Raw genomic sequence first — 13365 nt, 5'->3', positions numbered from 1 at the left:
CTTTTCCCCTGATATAGCCAATCAACATGCTCTGCCATTGCAACTGATACCACTTTTTCCACCAGAGGACAAACAAACTGTTCTAACAAATTGCATATTGTGGTGCAATGGAAATGAATCCAACTAGCATCCATGAGTTTGCAGCAAGTCTAATAATTTGATTCTGACTTAAAAATCTGGGTTATTTTTAATTGCTGGAGCCCCAGGGCCTGGTCAGGGAAGGTAAATTAATTATAATTTTTTTTCTTTTATGGCCACACTGGTGGCATATGGCAGTTCCCAGGCCAGGGACTGAACCCGAGCCACCACTGTGACCTATGCCACAGCTTTGGAACGCTGTATCTTCAACTCACTGGGCCACAACCTGAACACCTAATTATAATCTTAATGTGAGCTAGACATATCTTAAAAAATAATTTTGTTGGGGAAAAAATATGTATCAAATACATATATCTTTACCTATTTTGGATTCTATGTATAACTATGCCACTCAATTCTTTTTTTTGTTTGTTTGCCTTTTTAGGGCTATAACCTCGGCATGTGGAGGTTCCCAGGCTAGAGGTCGAATTTGGAGTTACAGCTGCCACAACCACAGTTCTGAGCTGCTAGCTCATGGCAATGCTGGATCCCTGACCCACTGATGGAGGCCAGGGATTGAACCTGCAACCTCATGGATACTAGCTGGATTCATTTCCGCTGTGCCACAGCGGTAATTCCAAGGCCACTCAGTTCTTGTAGCAAGACAGGCATTAAGTACAGCAATTTGTCCAAGTACAACTTTCCCTCACATCCAGCCTGACTCCTGCATGAAAGAAGCTTATTGTCTTCACACTTCCCTCTTCATCGCAGGTTCCACGCACTAAAATAGTCCCTCATCTTTGGTCCTTTCCTGTGGAAGACACAAGGCAAGTCTTGCATTCTAGTAAGAGGATTTCTTAGACTATTATGGTCACCTTTAGTTGACTGGCTATATCTACGAGTTACCTAAATCTAGATCGAAGGTAAGTCTGAAGCGTTTATTCCAACCAATGAGCACAGTTATTCCCCCTCCTCTCCGAACTGCTTTTCCCCGTCTCTCGCATCTCTGTGAATAGCACCACCATCCACCTGGCTACTCTGGTCAACTCTCAGGTAGCCGTGATTTCCTTTTGCTTCACCCCCTAAATCAAATCCATCCTGGGGACTGCAACCTCCAAAACATATCCCCAAACTGACCTCTTCTTACCATCTCCACTGACACCAGCCTTGGTCCAAAGCCACCATCACTTCTCAACTGAACCAGGTGAACAACCTCCTACCGCCAGTCCCCACAATGTAGCCAAAGTGAGTCTCTCCAGGACATAAGTCAGATCATGTGACTCCCCTGGCCCAAACCACCACATGGCTTCGCACTACAGTCTTAACTCCTTACCAGAGTCTGTAAGACTCTGCATGATCAACACTGTTGATGTTCTCAACCCAGGCTGTACCATGGAACTCCCTGGGGAGCTTTTATAAAACACTAGTGTCCAGGTCCCACCCAGGCCAGTTAGATCACAATCTCGAGGGGTGGAGCTCTGACACTGGAAAAGTTGTTTTTTTTTTTTAAGTTCCTCAGATAGTTCCAACAGTAGTGTCATTGGGGTGGGAACCACTGATCGGTCTTGGCCTTGCCTCATCGGTCACCTTCCCCGCATCACTCTGCTGTGTTCACGCTCCTGTCTTCTTTCCAGCCTTGGAAGATGCCACCCTCCCGTCTGCCCCAGAGCTTTCTTCTCCTCTTTTGTTGCTTCTGCCAAGACTGACTTCCACCCAAATCTCCTCTAACGTTCAGCTCTCAGCTCAAATGCCACCTCCTCACCAACTTCTTCTCTACCTAAAGCAGGAGGTTCCATCTCTTCCCCCTGCTTAATTAGTCCCTGACCTAGATCTTATCTTCTCTATGGCAATTATCACTATCTGATCTGACTTGTGCCTCTGTCATCTCTCCTGTACTGAAGTGTAAACATCATGGAAGAAGGGATTTTGATTCTCCTCCTCATTTCATCCCCAACACAGGCGAGGCAATCAAAGTTATTTTTTAAATGAACAAATATAAACACTACATCACTATATGTTTAAGAGCCCACAAGACTAGAAACAGAGACTGTCAACGGCAGCATGTTTTAGGTCCACCTTATGCTTTCTGTCCTCATGACAACAACTGGGAGATAATCTCCACTGGCACCTCCTCTCTGGGGATGGAGGGCAGGTGCCCACCATCAAAGCAAGACAAGGAGGCCCAGAGCCAGGAGCAGCCTTCCTTAGTGACCACACGGGCTGGTGGAACTCTCTCCAGGGCATACGTGATTCCAGGGTAACAACTGGAGAAGTTTCTCCAAGTGATCATTTACCTTGAGGTGCAGGGTTTGCTGGTACCTGAGCTGGAGTTAACACACGGTCCTGAATTATTTGCATAACTAGTGCTCCTGTGTGGGATGAGGAAGGAAGGTGCCTCTGTTCAGCCATTCACAAGGGTATCCCTAGCCCAGCCCTGCCCGATGCAGTCAACACCCCACACATGACTGCTGATGGGCCTTCACAGTAGGACTTTAGAGATGCTGCCAGGCTGTGTCCTGAAGATGCTGGGCTACAGGAAACATGAGCAAAGTGGAGGGATCGTATCAGTATTCCTTTTTCATTCTTTAATCAGCTGCTGAGCCCTGGCCTCAGGCTAGAAGCAGGGTACAGGGATGAACACGAGACCCTCAACTCTGAGAGGCTCACAGAGGTACGGGGCACAAGCCACAGACCTCTCTCCCAGCTGTCCGCCACCACCCTGGGGAAAGTAACCCGAGAAAACACGATGCATGTACAGGACAGAGCATCAGAAGACTGAGCAAGGCATTTAAATGAACACAGAGACAGCAAACAGCTCAGGAGCCTCTTCTGTTCATACCAGCAAGGGCTATAAACATCTTCTTTGGTCTTAGGAAGCCAAGTGTGTATCACACAGGCGGGATGATGAGCTCCCCATACTCTTGCCTGTTACCCACAGAGCTCTGCGCTGGTTTTACACAAGTCCCACCAGTGATCAGGTGACACGTGGCTGTCCTTTGTCAGTGTTCCTGGTTTAGGGCCTCATAGGAGGACAAGGTGGCCAGGCCAGCAGGAGCAGACATTCTGGGTCCCCTGTCAGCGCTGTCACATGGCCCCAACCACTCACCACCACTCACCCCAGCATCAGTGCTATTGGATACAGGGTGGCCTTATCTTTCCGTCTGTAGCATGTTCTTCTGAATATAGACTTAGAATAAATCCTCAATTCCTTCCCTTAGCCTACAGTGCCCTGCAGAGTCTGGGCCCTGCCAGGGACTGGAGCTTCAACACAGAAGCTCTGAGACAGGTGGGGTCCTTGTAAAAGACCAGAAGCAGAAGATCAAGTGTTCCAGAGCAAAGAAAAGGTGCCTCATTTACAAATCAAAACCACAATGAAACACCACTTCAGGCCCGTCAGGATGGCCACCAGCAACAGAAAATAAGAGGTGATGGGGAGGAAGTGGAAAAATTGGGATCCTTGGGCACTGTTGGTGTGAACAGCAAAATGGTGCAACTGCTTTGGAAAACAGTGTGGCAGGGGAGTTCCCGTTGTGGCGCAACGGAAACAAATCTGACTAGCACCCATGATGATGCAGGTTCGATCCCTGGCCTCAATCATTGGGGGTTAAAGGATCCAACGTTGCTGTGAGCTGTGGTATAGGCTGCAGATGTAGCTCAGATCCCGCCTTGTGGCTTCGGCATAGGCTGGCAGGTACTTGGGACTTCATATGTGGTGTAAGGTGATGTGACTGCAAGTCTTTTCAGCTACAGTTTCACACACTTGCAGATTTCCTGTCCTATCCTCCGATACTGACTTTCAATTAAAATTAAGCTGCAAACCAACGGAAAGGCTATTCTGGGAAGGGCTGAGCTCACACCATCTTGGCACCCTGCCTTCCAGTTGTCTACTTTGCTGTAGAGACGAAACAGGACCCAGAGGGATAAATGAAATGCACTTCTCCCTTCACCCAGAGGATGCAAGTGAGCCCCCTGCAGTCACACATGTGTTTTTTTTGGATGTCAGGGTTTGATATCTGGCATTCTGGCATAGCCTTTTCTTTTTAAAAAACTCTTAAAATTAATTGTCAACATTTAAAAATCACTAGAATTTATAGCTATTTCTGTGAAAATAGGAGGTTGGGCAGTCCTGGGCTGAGCTCTTCCCACAACAGCAACCTGCAGTAGCCAAGGTGCTCCCCTATTTCTGTCCACTTCCATCACCCCATCTTCTGCCCACCACTTTTCTAAATGAAACTTTCCCCGGCTAGACTTCTGATAGGAGTTGAAGAAAAGACAGCTCAGGTTAAATGTTTCTAATGAGAACCGAAGCCTTTGTTTGTCTTTTCCTATTTGAGGGAAGACCCCAGTGCCTGGGAAATCTGGAAGGAGAGGTGTCTGAGAACATTCATGGCTATGAGAATTAAGCCTCACCAGCATGCCTGCTGGGTTAAACGCATACTGATGGGCTGGTTTTCTTCTTTCTCAGGGTCACCTAGGCCTATCCCCAGGTTGTACAACATAAACCATATCAGAGCTGTTTCGTTTTGATCCCACTGTTAAAGGCTGCTTCCACTTTTTCTGAACTCTCCTAAAAACCCTAACTCAAAGAAAAATGCAGCTAAACAGGGTAGATGTTGAAAATATTCCCTTGGTCCTGTGATTCCAAGCAGTGGGCACTTAACCAGAATTAATCTGCTCCAAATCAGAGTCCCAACTTCAAATGTACTTACTCCTGGAGCTTGGCATTCGGTTCATTTGGTTATGTCTCTGCCTACTTTGGAAGCCCCTCTTTCTCTTCTTCATTATGGTTCTTTTTAAAGCTTTGTCTTAAAAATCTCTTCTTCCAGGAAGTCTTCCCTGATGACCTTCAGTCTCGTATTTACTTCTCTCTTTGAAAGAAAGAATCATATTCCCCATAACTACTTGGTATCTGACATACCTCCAAAGCCTGGCTCTGGGAAACAGAGACTCTGTACATCCATCCTTGTGTTCCCAGATGCTCATGACACTGGGCATGGAGGAGTGCTCCATAAAGACTGCATGAGGGGAACGTATAAAAGATTTTCTAAGCACCCCCCCTTTAAAATATCAAGTTTTGGTTTGCCTACTCTTTGACCAAGTACCATCAAATCTAAGACATATCCTGTGCCATACCACACCCTGCCGAAGAGGAAAGCTTCCAGTTACTGTGGATCCCTAAGGTGGAAGCTTCCACTGTAGCTGGTGCTATTAGCCACACTGAATTGCAGCCACTCCGAGAGACAGAAGAGCCGTAGGCCTGCTATGAACAGTCTGAAAGTCTTCCCGTATGAATGCAGCACATCAGGCCATAACCATAACCCTCGTGGCCTTCCCAGGGCTGACACGCAGCCCCTGCCTCTGTTCTGACCCAGCACACAGGTCACGTATCAGAAAGCAAGTCAAGTCAGGGAAAGAGCTACATGTTCAGCATTAGGACAGATACTCTGCTTAGAGGCAAGATGTGACATCCTAGGGATGTCACAGTTCTGAACCTGTTGTGGCCTGATGGCTGAAACCAGAAGGGCTCCTGCTTTCTTTTTAGCAGCACCCCCCACTCTGCAGGCACCAAGGCCCTCCCTAATTCCAGCAAGGAATCAACAAAACCAGGACAAAACCTCAAAGAAAACGACAGAACAGGAATTCCTCTCATGGCTCAGTGGAAACAAATCTAACATCCATGAGGACACAGGTTCGATCCCTGGCCTCGCTCAGTGGGTTAAGGATTAGGCATTGCCATGAACTGTGGTATAGGTTGGATCTGGTGTTGCTGTGGCTGTGGCTTAGGCCAGCAGCTGTAGCTAATATTTGACCCCTAGCCTGGAAACCTCCATAGGCTGCAGGTGCGGCCCTAAAAAGACAAAAAACGATAATGAAAAGAAAATGACAGAGCAGAATAGTTGACTTCTCAGTCTAAGGGCCAAGGTGAAGATGGAAGGGCCTGAGAGGAAAGGAGTAAGAGAGTATCTATGGAGGTTACACCCTGCATCGTGTTCACTGTGCCCACATCTACTGAAAACAAGGCATTTCTAAGCTTTTTTTTTTTTTTGTCTATTCTAGGGCCGCACCCAAAGCATATGGAGGTTCCCAGGCTAGGGGTCTCATCGGAGCTGCAGCTGCCGGCCTATGCCAGAGCCACAGCAAGGAGGGATCTGAGCCGCGTCTGCAATATACATCATAACTCATGGCAATGCCCGATCCTTAACCCACTGAGCAAGGACAGGGATCAAACCTGCAACCTCATGGTTCCTAGTCAGATTCGTTAACTACTGCGCCATGAAGGGAACTCCAAGACATTTCTTTTTCTTTTTTTTTTTATTAAAAAAAAATTTATTGACGTATAGTTGATTTACAAGGTTGTGATAATTTCTGCTGTATAACAAAGAGATTCAGTTATACATGTACCTACATCCATTCCCTTTCACAATCTTTTCCCACATAGATTATCACAGAATATTTTTTTACAGAATAAAATACATATATTTAAACACAATTACATTCAGACAGATTATTATATCATGGATCTTAGATTGTCTCCCTCTGGAGAAGTGGAATGGAAAATATGCTGAGACAAATAGGAAATTTATTCTATACTTTATCCCATTTTGTATGGCTTTCATCTTTACTATTTAGTATTATCTATTCCATTTCAATTTTTCTTTAAAAACTAGCATTGTATTAAAATTGTGTATATTATGCAACTAAAATTTATAAAGAAGAAAGCCTTATATACCATTAAATATTTTATATAGCATAATAAAAAGAATAACTTAACTGGTAAGAATAACAAAAATAATACACCCTCTGAAAATGAGTAAAATATAAAATGCATAAATTAGTTAAAAAACAGTGTAACTATATAAATATGTCCTCACAATTTGTTACATCTTATTGATTCTTCAATAAAGGCATTACACCATTCTAGGTGATGTGATAAACAAGACATTACAGACCTTACATTGTACCATGGAGAGAAATGGTTATCAATAATACAATTTTAGAACTGTGTCATTTAATTGTATAGTGGCATTATTTAATTATAAATATCATAAATTCTTTGATGGAGAGGAAACCAGAATCAGATGTAAAAAGACTTCAGCACTCCAAGAATGATGTCAAATGACCCCCTTCATGGTGGATTATGTGCTTATGTACTATGAGATATATTTCTTCTCCAGAGATTCCTTGTTTGTGTATCAATTGTAGATTTTTGGTTTGATATAAAAGTCTATATGTATATGAGATTGTTTTAAGTTGATGTTCTCTTAATTGCAAGTTCATCTCCAGTGTCCCACATTTGTACCCACATCTTCTCCTGATTTCTGATTTTGGTGGTATAATTGTGCATGGATGATTTTATATCTTTACTGTGTATATACCTTTACTGGTGAGCCTTGTCATTTGTGGAATTTTTGTTTCCTGTTGCTGTGTTTTCTTTTCTGCCTAGAGAAGTTCCTTTAGTATTTGTTGTAAGGCTGGTTTAGTATTGCTGAATTCTCTCAACTTTTGCTTATCTGTGAAGGTTTTGATTTCTCCTTCAAATCTGAATGAGAGCCTTGCTGGGTAAAGTAATCTTGGTTGGAGTGTTTTTCCTTTCATCACGTTAAGTATATCATGCCACTCCCTTCTGGCCTGCAGAGTTTCTGTTGAAAAATCTGCCAATATCCTTATTGGGGTTCCCTTGTATGTTACGTGTTTCTTTTCCCTAGCTGCTTTCAAGATTTTCTCTTAGTCTTTAATTTTGGTCATTTTGATTAATATGTATCTCAGTGTATTCCTCCTTGGGTTTATTTTATATAGTACTCGTTGTACTTCCTGGATTTGAGTGAGTGGTTCCTTTCCCATTTTAGGGAAGTTTTTGGTTATTATCTCTTGGAATATTTTTTCTGTCCCCTTCTCACTCTCTTCTCCTTCTGGCACCCCTATAATACAGATGGTATGTTTAACGTTGTCCCAGAGTTCTCTGAGACTCTCTTCATTTGTTTTCAATCTTTTTTCTCTTTTCTGTTCTACATCCGTAATTTCCACTAATCTGTCCTCCACCTTGCTTATTCGTTCTTCTGTCTCCTGTATTCTGCTGTTGGCTGCTTCTAGTGAATTTTTTATTTCAGTTATTGTATTTTGCATCTTTTCTTGTTTAAGTTTTATATCTTGTATCTCTTTGCTCAGTGTTTCCTGTAAGTTATCCATCTTTGCCTCCAGTTTATTTCCAATGTCTTGCATCATCTTCAGCATCAACAGTCTAAAGTCTTTTTCCTGGAGGCTGAGAATCTCTTGATCACCAAGACATTTCTAAGCTTAAAAGTATCCCAGAGTCACCAGTAACAGACCCACTGACACTGAATCTCCTGCTGCAACACAGCAGTGAGCACACATCATCACCGAGGCCTAGTCTTGCAAAGAATGTTAATCTCTGATTGAACAATAAGAATCAGAACATGTGGACTGAGGGACTTTCTATGATACCACTAACCTGGCCTGCTTGAAACATCCATGTCATGAATGACAGAAAAAGTAGGGAGGGACCTGGTCTAGATTAAAGGAGATGAGAGAGACATGGTAACTAAATAGAATGTGCAAGGCCAAAGTGATCTTGGATTGAGCGAAAGCAACAAAGACGTTAATGGGGCATGTGGGGCAATTTGCACGTGGACTGCATGTAGGTACTGGTTCAGCAGTGGTGAAATTCTCCAGGGTGGTAAAGGAGCCGAGGTTATGACAGAGAAAGTCCCTTTTTTCAGAAGGTTGGTGCCCATACATTTAGAGTGAAGCATCATGGTGTCAAATGGCTCAGAAAAAGAAAAAGTTCTGCACATAGGAGAGAGAAAAATATCAATGCGGTAAAACAGTGCCAAGTGGTGAATACGGGTAAAGCATTTGGGGTGTTCATTTTATCTTTTACGGACCTTTGAAATCTTCACACATAAAAAGCTGTAGGGGAAAACCAATACCTCAACACTCAAGGCAAAGAGGTCTGACACGGCTTGGAAATGCTAAGGTGTAGATTTAGTGCGGGGACCACAATGATGCGCGTTCTCTCAATGCAGCTAGGAGAATGGGAACATCACCCAAAGTATCCCCCTGCCCCGCCCCCAACCCCAAGAGCACAGGCCTTCCTCAGGGTGAGAGGACCATGAGCAGGCCACCTGCTGCCGCCCCCTCCAGGTCCTGACTTCACTGGGAGGGAAGCCCCTCTTCCGTGTTTCTTTTCCCAAATAAAACGTCACAGTCTCAGAACTTCTATTTTAGCAAATCTCACCAGGCTGGGATTTATCTTCATTTTTGCTGTTGTCGCTTTGCAGCTGTTAACAGTTTGTTTCTCTACAACAGTCAGCTTGGTCTTCAAGATGGTGAAGGCATAAGAAAGATAACCTAACACCAGCTGCAAACCCCAGGTGCCCAGCTGCTGCTTCAGGACCCCTCCCTGTAAGCTGCCCCAAACACGACAAAATTCTCAGCCACCCACCCCGCCCCAGCCCTGTGAGGCAGAAGGGTTCTGGCGGTGGTTTCTAGAGAGCAAGGCTCCAAAAGCTTGAGAAACATTCAAGTTCACATCTAGTCATTTTACTTATTTGATGACTAAACACTTGAATTGCCACAGCTTTTTTTTTTTTTTTTCTTTTAGGGTCGTACCTGCAGCATATGGAAGTTCCCAGGTAATAGAGGGCCTATGCCACACCAACAGCAATACCAGATCCAAGCCGTGTGTGCAACCTACACTGCAGGTAGTGGCAATGCTGGATCCTTAACCCACTGAGCGAGGCCAGGGATTGAACCTGCATCCTCATGGATACTAGTTGGATTCTTAACCCACTGAGCCACAATAGGAACTATGCCATAGCTTTAAGAATAAGAAAATACCCAGTGTTGCAGAGCTGAGAACCTTTGGGGCAGAGAGGGGATGTGATTTGGTGTCATCTGTGCAAAGCCTTCAAGATATGATCTTGTATCTATACCTCTGAGAGGTTATCTTGAAGAAGTAGGTAGTGGAGCATTTAGAGGACAAACTGTAGCCCCCTCACTGTACCTCTAGGGCCCTCCATCATTGGCCTCTGCCTGGCCGGCTCTCAGGCCTCACCTCTGACCACTATCCCCAAAGCTCACTAACTGCCAGGGCAAATGGGTTTTCTCCAAGCTTAGACTGTCCATCCCAGCTCAAGGGGCAGGGTATCTCTAGCCTCTGAGATTAAACAGTACCCGTGCATCGTAGGTCATTACCAGTCCCAGAGCCCACAGCTCTGACTATGGTAGGGGTGGGGGAATTTCCAAAGCCACCAAAAGAAAGGAGAAGATATCCTTCTGACATCCACATGTGGTCCACAGCATCTCTACTCATGAACAATGTCTGCATGGAGAGCTGGGGGTTGCAGGAGCACTACTGAGGTCCCATACTTTATGTCCATGACAGAGGATTAGGCTTTCAGAGGCTGGTCTGGGAAACTAACACTCCTTTATGATGCTAGTTTTTAAATTTTAATTAATTAATTTGGTTTTTTTTTTAGGGCCATACCCATGGCATATGGAGGTTCCCGGACTAGGAGTCACATTGGAGCTGCAGCTGCTGGCCTATGCCACAGCCACAGCAATGTGGGATCCAAACCGAATCTGCAACCTACACCACAGCTCACGGCAATGCTGAGCAAGGCCAGGGACCAAACCCGAAACCTCGTGGTTCCTAGTCGGATTCGTTGGGCTGCTGCAACACGATGGGAACCCCTATGATGCTAGTTTTAAGTAAGAATATGCCCCCATCCTGAGGGGACATGATCTGTTTGGAAAATAAAGGCTGCCTGTCTTAGAAAAGGAGTTCATGAAACCCAAAAATGATGGGAGCTCATTTTGAACAAATGATCAATGCCTTTCCAGCTCTCCTCGGGGGACTGAAAAAATGATTTGAATATTTCCCTCCAGCTCCATAATTAAAAGTAACACTAAGTACAGTGGAGCAATAGTCCTTCTTTCTTTCAAGGTTGGTTCCCCTCTGAGGAAAGTTCTAGAATGATTTCAGGTGGCCTCCTCAACCACTTGGCCCTGCTAACACATTATGATATTTGTTTGACCAGGCTCACATCCCTGGGAAGAAGCACACAGACACATCAGAGAGTCTTCTGTGAGTCAATGTTTGAAGCACTTTGTCTTTTTAGGCTGCATATGCAGCATATGGAAGTTTCCAGGCGAGGGGTCAAATTGGAGTTGTAGCCACAGCTATTGGCCTACACCACAGCCACAGCGATGCCAAATCCAAGCCGCATCCACGACCCTGTGGCAACACCAGATCCTTAACCCAATGAGCGAGGCCAGGGATCAAACCAGGACCCGCAACCTCACGGATACTAGATGGGTTCTTAACCTGCTGAGCCACTATGGGAACTCCTCTTCAAAGTTTTTAAGCTTTCCCTGGGTTTGCTTCTCAGGGATGACCAACATCATGAACCTCTTGGGAGAAATTAAGTTGCCCAATTAAAGTAAGGAGAAGAAAAAGAAGAAAAAAAGCAATACAGGGCTTGGCCTGTTTTGCCATCTGGTCAGGGTGTTAGTTTCAGTCTTGTCTAACTTTTCCAACGTGGGGACTGGTTTCTCCAAGTTTCAGAATCAGGGTACCAATACTCTGATTCTCCTTTAAAAATTCTCTGCTGGAGGCTAACTGCCTACTTAGTGCCTCATTCCTAACAGAAATCCTGTTTTCTCCGGAAAGGCTGCCTTGCCTTAGTAAACGCTTCTCTGACACACTGCAGAAATGATTTTTTTTTTTTTTTTTGAGAAGGCAGGATTGCCTTTCCCTGCCCCGACCCTCCCCCCAACCCAGCTCCCCCCTCCCCCATCCACTGGGAGGGGTTGCTGGACACTTTGGATCATTTCTCCTGAAGCCATTGAGCCTCATGGGCCATTAAGCCAGGAAAATCTGGCTTTAACATTAAATATGTTTCATAGTCACAACCGTGCCAAACAGCCAGGTTTCATGTGTAAATTCTTCCTTGGTTGTCCTCCAAAAACTACACTTAAGGAGGAAATCTCTATCTAAATGATCACACCAGCAAGCACGGTATCATCTGCTTCCTTTCATCCCCGACGGTATAATCATTTATAGCTAACTTCCACAAAAAGAAAAACTTCTCACCTAAAACCAGAAGAGATTTCAAAATACGGGAGCAGAACCCATCGCAGCTTGTGCAAAGGTCCGCTGGGTCAGGGATTTTGTTTGTTTTATAGACAATTGCTCCAGACAGGCTGTGCTATTTGAGGAACAGAGCTGGGAAGATGGCCCGCTAGGGAGTGCACCCCGCACGCGCTAACACGCACAACGCAGGGCTGGGCCCATCTCACACATCTGTGCTCAGCTCCAGGGCAACACCCAGAACGGCTGGGTCTAAGAGTGTTGTTTCTAAGATGGTGATCTGTGAAATCTCACTCTGCTATTCAGCCAGGTGCTGTGATCAGACAGCTGCTCCCTAAATTCTGCCACGGGCACCAGAGACCTCAAAGGATGGCAGTACGTGGAACATGCTGATCATAGGCACGTTTCATTGTTGAAGCGGAGATGCATTTAAAAAAAAAAAAAAAAAAAGCATACCTGTCTATAGAAATATGGGCAACAACAACCAAAACAACTGCTTAGCTGTGTGGCCTTGGATAAGTGACTTGTCCTCTCTGAACTCCAGCATCCCAGGTTTACAGAGGAGATTTCCAGGGCCTCCTTCAAGGTTGAGACTGAACCTGAGCATGCAGCTAAATGCTGAACACAAAGAAGTGAGCAAAGCATGTTAGCTTTTAACTAAAACTCTTTGCTAAATTGAGCAAATAAAAATCCCACGCCATAACTCCTACCTTATCTTTGTCCATTTAATTACCTTTATTTTACAAATGATTTTGTGACCAGGTTTATACAGAGGTAATGCAATTTATTTGAAGATGCAGTGTCACGCCACTGGGACCTTTCTCCTGTATAGGACTGCTTAGGTAAATGAAAGCACTTTCTAAATTACTTGTTTGCTCCTCCAGGTTCTGAGGACAGTGCCCCAGAGAGAGCTTATTGAGGGAGTAGCCCCAGTCTGATGGGTGGGGTTTGAAAACAAAAGAAAAGTGCTTTCTGAGGAAGGGAATACTCCTGGTATCTTCAATGGAGGTCAGCAAATATACTGCAGCAAACTCTGCATATGAAATCCAGCTCAAGAAAACCTCTCGGTTGCTAATGCAGCTTTGCAAATATAGCAGGCATAGTGAAAGGGCTGCTTTTTAATGATTTCCTATAATGGTGTTTATAAATGGAAGCTTTTTTCCCTACTCATGCAA

The 13365-nt window shown here is 44.7% G+C and overlaps 1 protein-coding gene across 29 annotated transcripts in view; it reads right to left on the bottom strand.

Moving 5' to 3' along the window:
- MCC (MCC regulator of WNT signaling pathway) overlaps positions 1–13365 on the bottom strand; it is a 454523-nt gene that overhangs the window by 87285 nt on the left and 353873 nt on the right. The gene's annotated exons all lie outside the window — the stretch shown is intronic.

Source organism: Sus scrofa, chromosome 2, assembly GCF_054392235.1.
Source record: "Sus scrofa isolate SSC_HxYL_T2T_F1_AM1 chromosome 2, Sscrofa_HxYL_maternal_Yorkshire_Landrace_v2.0, whole genome shotgun sequence".
NCBI lineage: Eukaryota > Metazoa > Chordata > Mammalia > Artiodactyla > Suidae > Sus > Sus scrofa.
The sequence above is the reverse complement of the archived record's forward strand: the minus strand, read 5'-3'. Positions and strand labels throughout refer to the sequence as shown.